The sequence below is a fragment of the Carica papaya genome, chromosome 3, assembly GCF_054855325.1.
Source record: "Carica papaya isolate Zhongbai chromosome 3, ASM5485532v1, whole genome shotgun sequence".
Taxonomy (NCBI): Eukaryota; Viridiplantae; Streptophyta; class Magnoliopsida; order Brassicales; family Caricaceae; genus Carica; species Carica papaya.
The window spans coordinates 23,740,363-23,757,995 of record NC_142311.1 but is presented as its reverse complement, the minus strand read 5'-3'; the positions used below and the strand labels follow the sequence as shown (position 1 = coordinate 23,757,995).

General features: G+C 44.1%; 16 pseudogenes; all 16 read right to left on the bottom strand.

Moving 5' to 3' along the window:
* Positions 1–2,042: 2,042 nt before the first annotated feature.
* On the bottom strand, positions 2,043–2,161 carry LOC148267225 (5S ribosomal RNA; annotated as a pseudogene).
* A 1,214-nt stretch (positions 2,162–3,375) lies between these two features.
* On the bottom strand, positions 3,376–3,493 carry LOC148267224 (5S ribosomal RNA; annotated as a pseudogene).
* An 812-nt stretch (positions 3,494–4,305) lies between these two features.
* Positions 4,306–4,424, bottom strand: LOC148267223 (5S ribosomal RNA; annotated as a pseudogene).
* Positions 4,425–6,138: 1,714 nt separating this feature from the next.
* On the bottom strand, positions 6,139–6,257 carry LOC148267222 (5S ribosomal RNA; annotated as a pseudogene).
* A 350-nt stretch (positions 6,258–6,607) lies between these two features.
* LOC148267221 (5S ribosomal RNA) lies at positions 6,608–6,726 on the bottom strand (annotated as a pseudogene).
* A 2,696-nt stretch (positions 6,727–9,422) lies between these two features.
* Positions 9,423–9,541, bottom strand: LOC148267220 (5S ribosomal RNA; annotated as a pseudogene).
* A 987-nt stretch (positions 9,542–10,528) lies between these two features.
* Positions 10,529–10,647, bottom strand: LOC148267219 (5S ribosomal RNA; annotated as a pseudogene).
* An 801-nt stretch (positions 10,648–11,448) lies between these two features.
* On the bottom strand, positions 11,449–11,567 carry LOC148267218 (5S ribosomal RNA; annotated as a pseudogene).
* A 348-nt stretch (positions 11,568–11,915) lies between these two features.
* Positions 11,916–12,034, bottom strand: LOC148267217 (5S ribosomal RNA; annotated as a pseudogene).
* A 138-nt stretch (positions 12,035–12,172) lies between these two features.
* Positions 12,173–12,291, bottom strand: LOC148267216 (5S ribosomal RNA; annotated as a pseudogene).
* A 1,104-nt stretch (positions 12,292–13,395) lies between these two features.
* LOC148267215 (5S ribosomal RNA) lies at positions 13,396–13,514 on the bottom strand (annotated as a pseudogene).
* An 813-nt stretch (positions 13,515–14,327) lies between these two features.
* LOC148267214 (5S ribosomal RNA) lies at positions 14,328–14,446 on the bottom strand (annotated as a pseudogene).
* Positions 14,447–14,794: 348 nt separating this feature from the next.
* On the bottom strand, positions 14,795–14,913 carry LOC148267213 (5S ribosomal RNA; annotated as a pseudogene).
* An 819-nt stretch (positions 14,914–15,732) lies between these two features.
* Positions 15,733–15,851, bottom strand: LOC148267212 (5S ribosomal RNA; annotated as a pseudogene).
* Positions 15,852–16,626: 775 nt separating this feature from the next.
* Positions 16,627–16,745, bottom strand: LOC148267211 (5S ribosomal RNA; annotated as a pseudogene).
* Positions 16,746–17,475: 730 nt separating this feature from the next.
* Positions 17,476–17,593, bottom strand: LOC148267210 (5S ribosomal RNA; annotated as a pseudogene).
* Positions 17,594–17,633: the final 40 nt, after the last annotated feature.

Below are 17,633 nucleotides of genomic sequence, written 5' to 3'. Positions count from 1 at the left end.
TTTTTTCGTTGTTCTACTATGTAAGATACTCGTAATAACTCTCTTATCACGTGATGGGCTTTAATTAAATACACAAAATATTTTAAGCAAAATGCCCCGTCGCCATGACTCACATTTACGAATGAACCGACGAACCGTCGCTCTGGTCCCGCGTAACGTCTAGCGCCGCGTCATAAAAAAGAAGGGTGGAACACAACGACTTGCCAAGAAGTTACCCATCCTAGTACGGCTCTCGCCCAGGTACGCTTAACTGCAGAGTTTTGATGGGATCCGGTCAATTAGTGCTGGTATGATTGCATCGGTTCTACTTCGCGCCGTAAATACATATACCCCTTCTCCTTCCCGCCCCCCTCCCGTCATTTTTTTCGCTGTGCACACACCCCACACATCTGCTTCTAATTCTAATATCAAGGAAAATGCCTCGGCGGCATGACTCGCGCCCAGATGAACGGAAAGCCCGCCGCACCTCATTTTTCGTTGTTCTACTATGTAAGATGCTCGTAATGATACTCTTATCATGTGATAGGCTTTAATTGAATGCACAAAAAATATTAAAGAAAATGCTTCGGTGCCATGACTCACGTTTGCGAATGAGTAGGCAGACCGTCGCTCTTGTTTTGCATAATGTTCAACGCCCCATCTGGAAAAAGAAGGGTGCAACACGAGGACTTCTCAGGTGTCACCCATCCTAGTGCTACTCTCACCCAAAAATACTTAAATGCGGAGTTCTGACAGGACTCGGTGAATTAGTGCTGGTATGATCGCACTCGTTCTTGTTCGTGCTGCAAATACTATACCCCTTCTCCTTCCTCCCCCCTCCTGTCATTTGTTTCGTTGTGTGTGCACACCTCACCGCTGCTTCTAGTTATAATATCAAGCGAAATGCTCCAATGCCTCGACTCAAGCCCATATGAACAGATTGCCCGCCGCACCTTTGTTTTCGTTGTTCTACTATGTAAGATACTCATAATAACACTTTTATCATGTGATTGGCTTTAATTAAACGCACACAAAAAAATTAAGCAAAATGCCCCGGCGTCGCGACTAACGTTTGCAAACCAGTAGACCGTCGTTCTGGTCCCGCGTAACATTTAATGCCCCATCTGCAAAAAGAAAAGTGCAACACGAGAATTTCCCAGGAGTCTAGTACTACTCTCACTGAAAATTGATTAACTGTGGAGTTCTGATGGGATCCGGTGAATTAGTGCTGGTATGATCGCACCCGTTCTATTTCACGCTGCAAATAGATATACCCCTTATCCTTCCCTCCCCACTCCCGTCATTTTTTTTTGTTGTGCGCACACTCTACACCTCTGCTTCTAATTCTAATATCAAGCAAAATGCCCCAGCGGCTCGACTCACGCCCAGATGAACGAACCGGCCCCCCGTACCTCATTTTTCATTTTTTTACTATGTAAGATGCTCATAATGACACTCTTATCACGTGGTGGACTATAAATGAATGCACAAAAAATGTTAAGAAAAATACCTTGATGCTGCGACTCACGTTTGTGAATGAACCGACAGACCATGGTTCTAGTCGCACATAACATTTATTTCCTCGTTAGCACAAAAATAGGTGCAACACGAGGACTTTCTAAGAGGTCAACCATCTTAGTACTACTTTCACCCAAGGACACTTAGCTGTAGAGTTCTTATGGGATTCGATGCATTAATGCTGGTATCATCACACCCGTCCCATTTTGCGTTACAAGTGCATGTGCCCCTTCTCCTTCCCTCCCCCCTCTTGTCATTTATTTCATTGTGCGCACACACCTCACCTCTACGTCTAGTTCTAATATCAAGAGAAATGCCCTGGCGACTGGTCCTATGCCCATATGAATGGATCGCCTGTTGCATCTCTGTTTTCGTTGTTCTATTATGTAAGATAGTCGTAATAACACTCTTACGTGATGGGCTTTAATTGAATGCACAAAAAATATTAAGCAAAATGCCTCGGCATCGTGACTCACGTTTGGGAATGAACTGGCAGATCGTTGCTCCGGTCCCACGTAACGTTTAATGCCCCGTCTACAAAAAGAAAAGTGCAACACGAGGACTTCCCAGGAGGACACCCATCTTAGTACTAATCTTGCCCAAAAATGCTTAACTGCGGAGTTCTGATGGGATCTAGTGAATTAGTGCTAGTATGATCGCACTCGTTGCATTTCACGCTGCAAGTAGATATATCCCTTCTCTTTCCCTCCCCCCCTCTCGTCATTTTTTTCACTATGCGCACACCCTGCACCTTTGCTTCTAATTCTAATATCAAGCAAAATGCTCCGCCAGCTCGACTCACATCCAGATGAATGGACCATCCGTCGCACCTCGTTTTTTATCATTCTACTATATAAGCTGCTCGTAATGACACTCTTATTACGTGGTGAACTATAAACGAATGCACAAATAATATTAAGTAAAATGCCATGGTGTCAAGACTTACGCCGGCGAATGAACCGATGGACCGCGTCTCTGGTCATGTGTAGTGTTTAATGCTCCATCCGAAAAAAGACGAGTGCAACACGAGGATTCAGTGGGATTCCAAGGACACTTAACTGCAGAGTTCTTATGGAATTTAGTGCATTAGTGCTGGACTGATCGCACCCGTCCCATTCCCCGCTACAAATGCATGTGCCACTTCGGCTTCCCTCCCCCCTCCGATCATTTGTATCACTCTACACTACACCTCACCTCTGTTTCTAGTTTTAATATCAAGACAAATGCCCCGGCACCTTGACTCACGCCCAGATGAACGAATCACCAGCCGCACCTCTGTTTTCGTTGTTCTACTATGTAAGATACTCGTAATAACACTCTTATCACATGATGGGCTATAATTGAATGCATGAATAATATTAAGCAAAATGCCTGGTGCCATGACTCATGTTTACGAACAAACTGACAGACTGTCGCTCCGGTCCCACGTAACGTTTAACATCCTGTCTGCAAAAAAGAAGGTGCAACACGAGGGCTTCCCAAGAGTTCTGGTGGGATCTAGTGAATTAGCGCTGGTATGATCAAACCTATTCTAATTCGCGCTTTAAATATATATATCCCTCCTCCTTCCCTCCCCCCACCCATCATTTATTTCACTGTGCGCGCACACCGCACGTTTGCTTCTAGTTCTAATATCAAGTGAAATGCACCGACACCTCGACTAATGCCCATATGAACGGATCGTCCGCCTCACCTCTATTTTTGTTGGTCTATTATGTAAGATACTCGTAATAACACTCTTATCAAATGATGGAGTTTAATTAAATACACAAAAAAATTTAAACAAAATGTCCCGACGCCGTGACTTAACTTTGCAAATGAACCGGCGAACCGTTGCTTCAGTGTCGCATAACGTTTAATGCCCCGTCTGTAAAAAGAAGGGTGCAACACAAGTACTTCCAGCAGGTCACCAATTCTAGTACTACTCTCACCCAAGTACGCTTAACTACAGAGTTCTAATGGGATCTGGTGAACTAGTGCTGGTATGATCGCACCCGTTCTTATTTGCGCCGTAAATACATATACCCCTTCTCCTTCCCTCTCCCCTATCGTCATTTATTTCGCTATGCGTGCACTTAACCTCTGCTTCCAGTTCTAATATCAAGCAAAATGCTCTGGTGCCTCGACTCATGCCAATATGAATGGATTGCCTGTCGCACCTCATTTTTGTTATTTTACTGTGTATGATACTCGCAATGATACTCTTATCACATTATGGGCTTTAATTGAATGCGCAAAAAATATTAAGCAAAATACCCCGACGCCGTGACTCTCGTTTGCTAATGGACCGGCGGACCGTCACTACGGTCCTGAGTAACGTTTAATGCCCCGTCTGCAAAAAGAAGGGTGCAACACAAGGACTTCCTAGGAGGTCACCAATCCTAGTTCTACTCTCACCCAAGCACACTTAACTGCGAAGTTCTAATGGGATCTAGTGAACTAGAGCTGGTATGATGGCACCCGTTCTAGTTTGCTCTGCAAAGACATATACCTCTTCTCCTTCCCTCTCCCCTCCCATCATTTGTTTCACTATGCACTTCTCACCTCTGCTTCTAGTTCTAATATCAAGCAAAATGCCTCGGCACCTCAACTCATGCCCATATGAACGGATTGCCCGTCGCACCTCATTTTTCCTTGTTCTACTATGTATGATACTCGTAATGATACTCTTATCATGTTATGGGCTTTAATTGAATGCTCGAAAAATATTAAGCAAAATGCCTCGGCTTTATGACTCTTGTTTGCGAATGAACTGATGGACCGTCGCTCCAGTCTCGCATAACGTTTAAGGCCTCGTCTGCAAAAAGAAGGGCGTAACACGAGAACTTCCTAGGAGGTCACCCATCCTAGTACTACTCTCGTCCAAGCACATTTAACTGCGAAGTTCTTATGTGATCTAGTGAACTAGAGCTGGTATGATCACACCCGTTCTAGTTTGCACCGCAAAGATATATACCCCTTCTCCTTCCCTCTACCCTCCCATTATTTGTTTCACTGTGTACGCACTTTACCTCTGCTTCTAGTTCTAATATCAAGCGAAACGCCCGGCGCCTCGACTCATGCCCATATGATCGAACAGCCTGCCACACCTTATTTTTCGTTGCTCTATTATGGAAGATACTCGAAATGACACTCTTATCACTTGATGGGCTTTAATTAAATACGTAAAAAATATTAAGCAAAATTCCCAGGCACTGTGACTTATGTTTGTGAATGAATCGGTGGACCGTCACTTCGGTCCCGCATAACGTCTAACATCCCATCTGAAAAAAGAATGGTGCAACACAAGGACTTCCCAGGAGGTTTCACCCATCTTAGTACTACTCTCGCCTAAGCACGCTTAACTGCGGAGCTCTGATGGGATCTGGAGAAATAGTTCTAGTATGATCAGACACATTCTAGTTTGTGCCGCAAATACATAGTGCCCTTCTACTTCCCTCGTCCGTCCCGTCATTTGTTTTGCTGTGCACGCACCTCACCTCTGCTTCTAATTCTAATATCAAATGAAATGCCCCAGTACCTCGACTCTTGCCCATATGAACGGATCGCTCGCCGCACCTCTTTTTCATTTTTTTACTATGTAAGATACTCGTAATGATTCTCTTATCACGTGATATGCTTTAATTGAATGCGCGAAAAATATTAAGCAAAATGCCTTGGCGCCGTGACTCATGTTTATGAATGAATCGACGGACTGTCGCTCCGGTCTCGCGTAACGTTTAATACCCAGTCTGCATAAAGAAGGATACAACACGAGGACTTCCTAGGAGATCAACCATCCTAGTAGTACTCTCGCCCAAACACGCTTAACTACAGAGTTCTTATGGGATTCAGTGAACTAGTGCTGTTATGATCGCTCCCATTCTAGTTTGCGCCGCAAAGACATATACCCCTTCTTTTTCCCTCCCCCCTCCCATCATTTGTTTCGCTGTGCGCGCACCTCACCTCTTCTTCTAGTTCTAATATCAAGTGAAATACCCCGCACCTCGACTCATGCCCATATGAACGGATCGCTCGCTGCACCTCATTTTTTGTTGTTTTACTATCTAAGATACTCTTAATGACAGTCTTATCACATGATAGGCTTTAATTAAATGGGCAAAAAATATTATTAAAATGCTCCAGCACCATGACTCACGTTTGCGAATGAACTGCCAGACCATCACTCCAATCCCGCATAATGTTTAACGCCCCATCTGCAAAAAGATTGGTAAAACACAAGGACTTCCCAGCAGGTCACCAATCCCAACACTACTCTTGCTCGAGCACACTTAACTGCGGAGTTCTGATGGGATTTGGTGAACTAATGCTGGTATGATCGCACCCGTTCTAGTTCTCGCTCCCCTCCCGTCATTTGATTCGTTGTGCGCGCACCTCATCTCTGCATCTAATTCTAATATCAAACGAAATATCCCAGCACCTCGACTCTTTCCCATATGAACGGATCGTGCTGTACCTCGTTTTTCGTTGTTCTACTATGTAAGATGCTCACAAGGACACTCTTATCACGTGATGGGCTTTAATTGAATGCATAAAAAATATTAAGCAAAATACTCAGGCACCATGACTCATGTTTGCGAATGAACCGGCAGACCGTCGCTCTGGTCCTGAAAAACATTTAATGCCCCCTCTGCAAAAGGAAGGGTGTAACACGGGGACCTCCCAAGAGGTCACCCATCCTAGTACTACTCTCATCCAAGCACGCTTAACCGCGGAGTGCTGATTGGATATGGTGAATTAGTGCTGGTATGATCGCACCCATTCAATTCCGTGCCACAAATACATATACCCCTTTTACTTCCCTCCCCCCTCCCATCATTTGTTTCACTTTGTGCACACACCTCACCTCTGCTTGTAGTTCTAATATCGAGCAAAATACCCCGGCGCCTCAATTCATGCCCATATAAACAAATCGACCACCGCATCTCTGTTTTCATTGTTTTACTAAGTAGGATACTTGTAATAACACTCTTATCACGTGATGAGCTTTAATTGAATGCACGAAAAATATTAAGAAAAATGCCCCTGAATCATGACTCATGTTTGTAAATAAACTAGTGGACCGTCGCTCTGGTCCTGCGCAACGTTTACCGTCTTGTCTGCAAAAAAAAGGGTGCAACACGATAATTTCCCAAGAGGTCATCCATCCTAGTACTATTCTCACCCAAAAACACTTAACTGTGGAGTTTTGGTGGGATCCAGTGAATTAGTGCTAGTATGATCGCACCCATTCCATTTTGCGCTACAAATACATATACCCCTTCTCCTTCCCTCCCCCTTCCAGTTATTTTTTTTTATTGTGCGTTCACTCCGCATTTCTTCTTCTAATTCTAATATCAAGCGAAATGCCGTGGCGGCTTGACTCACGCTCAGATTAACAATCCACCTGCCGTACCTCGTTTTTCGTTGTTTTACTATGTAAGATGGTCATAATGAGACTCTTATAACGTGGTGGACTATAAATGAATGCACAAAAATTATTTAAGCAAAATTTCCTAACGCCGTGACTCACGTTTGCAAATGAATCGACAGACCATGGTTCCTTTCGCGCGTAACATTTATCGTCTCGTGTGCAAAGAAACAGGTGCAACACAAGGACTTTCCAATAAGTCAACCATCTTAGAACTACTCTCACCAAAGGACACTTAACTGTAGAGTTCTTACAAGATTCAGAGCAATAGTGCTTGTCTGATAGCACCTGTCCCATTCTATACTACAAATGCATGTGGCCCTTCTCCTTCCCTCCACCCTCTCGTAATTTGTTTTATTGTACGCGCACACCTCACCTCTGCTTCTAGTTCTAATATCAAGAAAAATGCCCCGACGCCTCAACTCATTCCCATATAAACGAATCTCCTACGACACATCTGTTTTCGTTGTTCTACTATGTAAGATACTCGTAATAACACTCTTATCACGTGATGGGCTTTAATTGAATGCACGATAAATATTAGGCAAAATGCCCCGGCGCCGTGACTCACGTTTGCGAATGAACTGGTGGACTGTCGTTTTGGTCCCGCGTAATGTTTAATGCCCCATCTGTAAAAAGAATGGTGCAACATGAGAACTTGCTAGAAGGTCACCCATCCTAGTACTACTCTCGCTCAAGCACGTTTAACTACAGAGTTCTGATGGGATACGATTAATTAGTGCTGGTATGATCGCACCCGTTTCATTTCCCACATCAAATACATGTACCTCTTATCCTTCCCTCCTCCCTCCCATCATTTTTTTCATCATGCACGCACCCCGCACCTCTTCTTCTAATTCTAGGTTCAAGTGAAATACCTCGATAGCTCGACTCACTCCAAGATGAAATGACCGCCCGCCGCACCTCATTTTTCATTGTTCTACTATGTAAAATTCTCATAACGAGACTCTTATAATGTAGTGGACTATAAATGAATGCACAAAAAAGTATTAAGAAAAATGCCCTAACATCACGACTCACGTCTGCAAACGAACCGACGGACTGTGATTCCTTTCGCGCGTAACGTTTGTTTCCTCGTGTGCAATGAAATAGGTTCAACACGAGGACTTTCCAAGAGGTCAACCATCTAAGAACTACTCTCACCAAAGGACAATTAACTACAAAGTTCTTATGGGATTTAGTGCAATAGTGCTGGTGTGATAGCACCCATCCCATTCTACACTACAAATACATGTGCCCCTTCTCCTTCCCCCCCCCCTATCATTTGTTTTGCTGTACGTGCACACCTCACCTCTGCTTGTAGTTCTAATATCAAAGGAAATGCCTCGACGCCTCGACTCAAGCCCATATAAATGGATTTCCCGCCGTAACTCTATTTTCGTTGTTCTACTATGTAAGAAACTCGTAATAACACTCTTATCACGTGATGGGCTTTAATTGAATGCACAAAAAATATTAAGCAAAATGCCCCGGCGCTGTGAGTAACATTTGCAAATGAACTGACGGACTGTCGGTCTGGTCCCGCGTAACATTAATGCCCCGTCTGCAAAAGAAGGGGTACAACAAAAGGACTTCCCAGGAGGTCACCCATCCTAATACTACTCTCACCAGAGAACGCTTAACTGTGGAGTTCTGATGGGATTAGGTGAATTAGTGTTGGTGTGATCGCAGCCGTTCCAATTCACGTCGCAAATACATATATCGCTTCTCTTCTCCTCCCCTCCCCCTACTGTTTTTTGTTTTGCTGTACCCACACACCTCACCTCTTCTTTTACTTCTAATATGAAACGAATTATTCCGACACCTCGACTCATGCCCATATGAACAGATCGCCTACCGCAACTCTGTTTTTGTTGTTCTACTATGTAAGATACTCGTAATAACACTCTTATCACGTGATGGGCTTTTGTTGAATGTACGAAAAATATTAAGCAAAATGCCCTGGCGTCGTGACTCATGTTTGGAAATGAACCGGCAGACTGTCGCTCTGGTCTCGCATAATGTTTAACGCCTCGTCTGTAAAAAGAATTGTGCAACACAAGGGCTTCCCAGCAGGTCACCAATCCTAGTACTACTCTTGCCTAAGCACACTTAACTGCGAAGTTCTTATAGGATACAGAGAACTAGTGCTAGTATGATAGCACCCTTTCTTGTTTGCGCCACAAATATATATATCGCTTCTCCTTCCCTCTCCCTTCCTGACAGTTGTTTCACTGTACGCGAACCTCATCTCTACTTCTAGTTCTAATATCAAGCGAAATATTCCAACACCTCGACTTATGCCCATATGAATGGATCGCCCATTGCACCTTGTTTTTCATTATTCTACTCTTTAAGATGCTCGCAATGACACTCTCATCACGTCATGGGCTTTAATTGAATGCGCAAAAAATATTAAGCAAAATACCCCAACACCATGGCTCACGTTTGTGAATGAACCAGCGGACTGTCACTCTGATCCCGTGTAACGTTTAACGCCCCCTCTACAAAAAGAATGGTGCAACACGAGAACTTCCCAAGAGGTAACCCATCCTAGTACTACTCTCGCCCAAGAACGCATAACTGCGGAGTTATGATGGGATCTGGTGAACTAGTGCTGGTATAATCACACCCTTTCTATTTTGCAGTGCAAATACATATGCCCCTTCTCCTTTGCTCTCCCTTCCCGTCATTTGTTTCGTTGTACGGGCACCTCACCTCTGCTTCGAGTACTAAACTTGCCCAAGCACGCTTAACTGCGGAGCTTTGATGGGATCCGGTGAACTAGTGCTTGTATGATCGCACCCATTCTAGTTTACGCCGCAAATACATGTACTCCTTCTCCTTTCCTCTCCCCTCCCAATTATTTGTTTCGTTGTGCGTGCACCTCATCTCTGCTTCTAGTTATAATATCAAACGAAATGCCCCAACGCCTCGACATATGCCCATATGAATGGATTGCCCATCGCAACTCATTTTTTGTTGTTCTCTTATTTAAGATACTCGCAATGACACTCTTATCACTTTATGGGCTTTAATTGAATGCTCAAAAAATATTAAGCAAAATGCCTCGGCACCGTGACTCACGTTTGTGAATGAACCAGCAGACTATCACTCCGGTCCCACATAATATTTAACACCTTGTCTATAAAAAGAAGGGTGCAACACGAGAACTTCCCAAGAGGTCACCCATCCTAGACTACTCTCGCCCAAGCACGTTTAACTCCGAAGTTCTGATGGGATCCGATGAACTAGTGCTGGTATGATTAGATTTGTTTTAGTATGCGCCACAAATACCTATACCCTTTCTCCTTCACTCTCCCCTCCTGCCATTTGTTTCTTTGTGCACGTACCTCACCTCTGCTTCTAGTTATAATATCAAGCGAAATTCCCCATCCTTCGACTCATGCCCATATGAACAGATCACCCACCGCACCTTATTTTTCATTATTCTACTATTTAAGCTGCTCGCAATGACACTTTCATCACATGATTGACTTTAGATGAATGAGCAAAAAATATTAAGCAAATTACACCAGCGCCATCACTCACGTTTGCGAATGAACCGACAAACCATCACTATGGTCCCACGTAATGTTTAACGACCTGTCTGTAAAAGAAAGGGTGCAACACGAGGACTTTCCTGGAGGTCACCCATCCTTGTACTAATCTCGTCCAAGCACGCTTAACTACGAAGTTCTGATTAGATCCAGTGAACTAGTGCTGGTATGATCGCACCTTTTTTAGTTTGCACCGCAAATAGATATACCCCTTCCCCTTCACTCTCCCCTCCCATCATTTGTTTCTCTGAGCTCGCACCTCACCTCGTCTTCTAGTTCTAATAGTAAGAGAAATGTCACGGCGCCTCGACTCATGCCCATATGTACAGAACGCCCGCCGCACCAAATTTTTTATCGTTATACTATGTAAGATGCTCGTAATGACATTCTGATCACGTGATGGACTTTAATTGAATGCACAAAAAATATTAAGCAAAATGTCCCAGCGTCGTTACTCACATTTGCGATTGAACTAGTGGACCGTCGCTCTGGTCTCGCATAACTTTTAATGCCCCGTCTACAAAATAAAGGGTGCAACATGAAGACTTCCTTGGAGGTTACCCATCCTTGTACTAAACTTGCCCAAGCACGCTTAACTATGGAGTTCTGAAGGGATCCGATGAACTAGTGCTAGTATGATCCCACCCATTTTAGTTTTCGATGCAAATACATATACTTCTTCTCCTTCAATCTCCCCTCCTGTCATTTGTTTCTTTGAGCGTGAGCCTCTGCTTCTAGTTCTAATATTAAGAGAAATGCCCTAGCACATCGACTCATGCCCATATGAACGAATTACCTGCCGCACTTCATTTTTCGTTGTTTTACTATTTAAGATGCTCGCAATGACATTCTGATCACATGGTGGGCTTTAATTGAATGCGCAAAAAATATTATGCAAAATGCCTCGGTGCCGTGACTCACGTAACCAATGGACTGTTGTTCCAGTCTCGCGTAATGTTTAACGTCCCGTCTACAAAATAAAGGGTGCAACACGAAGACTTTCTAGGAGTTCACCCATTCTAGTACTACACTCGCCCAAGCACGCTTAACTGCGGAATTCTGATAGGATCCGGTGAACTAGTGCTGGTATGATCGCACCCGTTCTGATTTGCGCCGCAAATACATATACCCATTCTCCTTCACTCTCCCCTCCCGTCATTTTTTTCTCTGAGCGCGCATCTCACCTCTATTTCTAGTTTTAATATCAACCAAAATGCTCTAGCGCCTCGACTCATGCCCATATGAATGGATCGCCAGCTACGCCTCGTTTTTCATTATTTTACTATTTAAAATTCTCGCAGTGACACTCTCATCACGTGATGGACTTTAATTGAATGCGCAAAATATATTAAGCAAAATGTCCTGGTGCCGTGACTCACGTTTGTGAATGAACAGGTGGACTGTCACTCCGGTCCCGCGTAACGTTTAACGCTCTGTCTGCAAAAAGAAGGGTGCAAGACGAGAACTTCCCAGGAGGTCACCCATCTTAGTACTACTCTCCCCCAAGCATGCTTAGCTGCGGAGTTTTAATGGGATTCGATGAAGTAGTGCTGGTATGATCACACCCTTTTCTGTTTGCGGTGCAAATAAATATTCGCGTTCTCCTTCCCATTCCCCTCCTGTCATTTGTTTCGCTGTGCGCGCACCTCACCTCTACTTCTAGCTCTATTCTCGCGTAACGTTTAATGCCCCATCTGCAAAAAGAAGGGTGCAACACGGGGACTTCCCAAGAGGTCACCTATCCTAGTACTATTCTCTCCAAAGCACGCTTAATTGTGGAGTTCTAATGGGATCCGGTGAAATATTGCTGGTATGATTGCACCCGTTCTGTTTTGCGCTGCAAATACGTATACCCCTTCTCCTTCACTCTCCCCTCCCATTGTTTGTTTCTTTGTGCGCGCACCTAACCTCTACTTCTAGTTCTAATATCAAGCGAAATATCGCAGTGGCTCAACTCATGCCCATATGAACGAATCGCCTGCCGCACCTTATTTTTCGTTGTTCTACTATTTAAGCTGCTTGCAATGACACTCTCATCACATGATTAGCTTTCGTTGAATGCACGAAAAATATTAAGCAAAATGCCGGCACAATGACTCACCTTTGTAAATGAACTAGCAGACTGTCACACTGGTCCTACGTAATGTTTAACACTCCGTCTACAAAAATAAGGGTGCAACTTGAGGACTTCCGAGGAACAACCCATCCTAGTTCTACTCTTGCCCAAACACGCTTAACTGCGCAGTTCTGATGGGATCTGGTGAACTAGTGCTGTTATGATTGCACCAATTCTTGTTTGCGCCGTAAATACATATACCCCTTCTCCTTCCCTCTCCCCTCACCTCTGCTTCTAGTTCTAATATCAAACGAAATGCCCCGGCGCCTTGACTCACGTTTGCAAATGAACCGGAGAACCATCGCTCTAGTCTCGTGTAAGGTTTAACGTCCCGTTCGAAGAAAGAAGGGTGCAACATGAGGCCTTCCCAGGAGGTCAACCATCCTAGTACTACTCTCGCCCAAGCACGCATAACTGCGGAGTTCTAAGTGGATCCGGTAAATTATTGCTGGTATAATCGCACATTTTCTACTTTACACTGTAAATAGATATACCCCTTCCCCTTCACTCTCCCCTCCCGTCATTTGTTTCTTTGTGCGCGCACCTCACCTCTGTGTCTAGTTCTAATATCAAACGAAATGCCCGGCGCCTCGACTCATGCCCATATGAACGGATCGCTCGCCGCTCCTCGTTTTTCGTTGTTCTATTATTTAAGATGCTCACAATGACACTCTGATCACGTGATGGACTTTAATTGAATGTGCAAAAAATATTATGTAAAATGCCCTGGCGTCGTGACTCACATTTATGATTAAACAAGTGGATTGTCGCTCTGGTCCCACATAATGTTTAACGCTCCATCTGCAAAATGAAGGGTGCAACACGAAGACTTCCTAAGAGGTCACCCATCCTAGTATTACACTCACCCAAGCACGCTTAACTGCAAAGTTCTGATGGGATCCGATGAACTAGTGCTAGTATGATTGCACCCGTTCTGGTTTGTGCCGCAAATACATATACCCCTTCTCCTTCACTCTCCCATCCCATCATTTTTTTCTCTGAGCGTGCACCTCACCTCTGCTTCTAGTCTAATATCAACTTAAATGCCACAGTACCTTAACTCATGCCCATATGAACAGATCGCCCGTTGTAACTCATTTTTTGTTGTTCTACTATTTAAGATTCTCGCAGTGACACTATCATCACGTGATGGACTTTAATTAAATGTGCAAAAAATATTAAGAAAAATGCCTAGTACTGTGATTCACATTTGTGAATGAACCAGCGGACCGTCGCTCTGGTCCCACGTAATGTTTAACGCTCCGTCTACAAAAAGAAGGTTTTAAGACGAGAACTTCCCAAGAGGTCACCCATCCTGGTACTAGTCTCACTCGAGCATGCTTAGCTGCGGAGTTTTAATGGGATCTGGTGAAGTAGTGCTGGAATGATTGCACCCTTTTCTGTTTGTGCCACAAACGAATATTTGCATTCCCCTTCCCATTCCCCTCTCGTCATTTGTTTCGCTATGCGCGCACCTCACCTCTGCTTCTAATTCTAATATCAAGAGAAATGCCTCGGTGCCTTGACTCATGCCCATATGAATGGATCGCCCACCACACCTCATTTTTCATTCTTCTTCTTTTTAAGATGCTCACAATGACACTCTTATCACGAGATGGACTTTAATTGAATGCACAAAAAATATTAAGCAAAATGCCTCAGCACCGTGACTCACGTTTGCGAATGAACCAGTGAACTGTCACTCAAATCCCGCATAACATTTAACGCCTCGTCTGCAAAAAGAAGTGTGCAACACGAAGACTTCCCAAGAGATCACCCATCCTCGTACTACGCTCGCCCAAGCACACTTGACTACGGAGTTCTGATGGGATCTGGTGAACTAGTGCTCGTATGATCACATTCATTCTAATTTGCGCCACAAATACATATACCCCTTCTACTTTTCTCTCCCTTCTTGTCATTTGTTTCTCTTTGTGCGTACCTCGCCTCTGTTTCTAGTTCTAATATCAAGCGAAATGCTCCGGCGGCTCGACTCATGCCCTAATGAACGTAACACTCACCGTACATTTGTTTTCATTGTTCTATTATGTAAGATACTCATAATAACACTCTTATCACGTGATGGAATTTAATTGAATGCACAAAAAATATTACGCAAAATCCCCTGGTGTCGTAACTGACGTTTGTGAATGAACCAATGAACCGTCGATCCGGCCTCGTGTAATGTTTAACGCCTCGTTTGTAAAAAGATGGGTGCAACACGAGAACTTCCCAGGAAGTCACCCATCTTAGAACTACTCTCGCCCAAGCACGCTTAATTGCAGAGTTCTGATGAGATCTAGTGAATTAGTGCTGGTATTATCGCACCTGTTCTAGTTTGTGCCGGAAATACATATACCTCTTCTCCTTCCCTCCCCCTTCCCATCATTTGTTTCGTTGTGCGTGCACACCTCACCTCTGCTTCTAGTTCTAATATCAAGCGAAATGCTCCATCGCCTCGACTCATGCCCATATGAACAGATCGCCCGTTGCACCTCTCTTTTCGTTGTTCTATAATGTAAGAGACTCATAATAACACTCTTATCACGTGATGGGCTTTAATTGACAGCACGAAAAATGTTAAGCAAAATGCCCTGGCGTTGTGACTCACATTTGTGAATGAACCGGTGGACCGTTGCTCTGGTCCAGCGTAACATTTAACATCCCGTCTGTAAAAGGATGGGTGTAACACGAGAACTTTCCAGAAAGTCATCCATCTTAGTTCTACTCTCGCCCAAGCACGCTTAACTGCAGAGTTCTAATGGGATTCAATGAATTAGTGCTAGTATGATCACACCCGTTCTAATTCGCGCTACAAATACATATATCCCTTCTCCTTCCTTCCCTCCTCCCGTCATTTGTTTCGTTGTGCGCGCACACCTCACCTCTGCTTGTAGTTCTAATATCAAGCGAAATTCTCTAGCGCCGCGACTCATGCCCATATGAACAGATCGCCCGTTGCACCTCTCTTTTCGTTGTTCTATAATGTAAGTTACTCGTAATAACACTCTTATCACGTGATGGGCTTTAATTGAAAGCACGAAATATGTTAAGCAAAATGCTCTTGCGTTGTGACTCACATTTGCGAATGAACCGGTGGATCGTCGCTCCTGTCCAGTGTAACGTTTAACACCCCATCTGTAAAAAGATGGGTGCAACACGAGAACTTCCCAGGGAGTCACCCATCTTAATACTACTCTCGCCCAAGCACGCTTAACTGCAGAGTTTTAATGGGATTCGATGAATTACTGCTGGTATGATCACACCCATTCCAATTCGCGCTGCAAATACATATATCCCTTCTCCTTCCTTCCCCCTTCCCGTCATTTGTTTCGTTATGCGCGCACACCTCACCTCTGCTTGTAGTTTTAATATCAAACGAAATGCCCCGGTGTGTTGACTCATGCCCAGATGAACGGATCACCCGCCGCACCTCTGTTTTTGTTGTTCTACTATGTAAGATACTCATAATAATATTTTTATCACGTGATGGGTTTTAATTGAACGCACAAAAAATATTAAGCAAAATACCTCGACACCAAGCGCAACGTTTAACGTCCCGTCTGTAAAAAGAAGGGTGCAACACGAGGACTTCCTAGGAAGTCACTCATCCTAGTGCTACTCTCGCCCAAAAATGCTTAACTGCGGAGTTATAATGGGATTCGGTGAATTAGTGCTGGTCTGATCGAACCTGTTCTATTTTGCGCTACAAATACATATACCCCTTCTCCTTCCCTCCCCCTTGCTATCATTTTTTTTGCTGTGCGCGCACCGCCCACCTCTTCTTTTAATTCTAATATCAAGCGAAATGCACTAGCAGCTCGAATCACGTCCAGATGAACGGACCGCCCACCGCACCTCATTTTTTGTTGTTCTACTATGTAAGATGATTGTAATAACACTCTTATAACATGGTGGACTATAAATTAATGCACGAAAAATGTTAAGTAAAATGCCCTGACGCTGCGACTCAGATTTGCGAATGAACTGACGAAATGTGGATCCAGTCGCGCGTAACGTTTATTGCCTCGTGTGGAAAAAGAAGGGTGCAACACGAGGACTTTCCAAGTGGTCAACCATCTTAGTACTACTCTCACCAAAAAATGCTTAACTGCGGAGTTCTGATGGGATCTGGTGAATTACTGCTAGTATGACCGCACCCGTTCCATTTTGCGTTGCAAATATATATACCCCTTATCCTTCCCTCCCCCAGTCATTTTTTTTACTGTGCACGCACCCCGCACCTCTACTTCTAATTCTAATATCATGCAAAATGCCCGGTGGCTCGACTCACACCTAGATGAAATGAATACACGAAAAATATTAAGCAAAATGCCCAGATGCCGCAACTCACGTTTGCGAATGAACCGAAAAACTATGGTTTTAGTCGCGCGTAATATTAATTGCCTCGTGTGCAAAAAAATAGGTGTAACACGAGGACTTTCCAAGAGGTCAACAATCCTAGTACTACTCTCACCAAAGGAAACTTAACCGCAGAGTTCTTATGGAATTTGGTGCATTAGTGCTAGTCTGATCGCACCCGTCCCATTCCGTGCTTCAAATGCATATGCCCCTTCTTCTTCCCTCCCCCCTCCCATCATTTATTTCGCTATACACGCACACCTCACCTTTGCTTCTAGTTCTAATATCAAGCAAAATGCTCCGGTGCCTCAACTCATGCCCATATGAACAGATCGCCCGCCGCACCTCATTTTTTGTTGTTCTACTATTTAAGCTGCTTGCAATGACACTCTCATAACATGATTGGCTTTAGTTGAATGCGCAAAAAATATTAAACAAAATACTCCGGCACAACGACTCACGTTTGCAAATGAACTGGCAGACCGTCGCTCTGGTCCCTCGTAACGTTTAATGCTCCGTCTATAAAAACAAGGGTGCAACACGAGGACTTCAGAGGAACCACCCATCCTAGTTCTACTCTTGCCCAAACACGCTTAACTGCGGAGTTCTGATGGGATCCGGTGAACTAGTGCTGGTATGATCGCACCAATTCTAGTTTGCGCTGCAAATACATATATGCCTTCTCCTT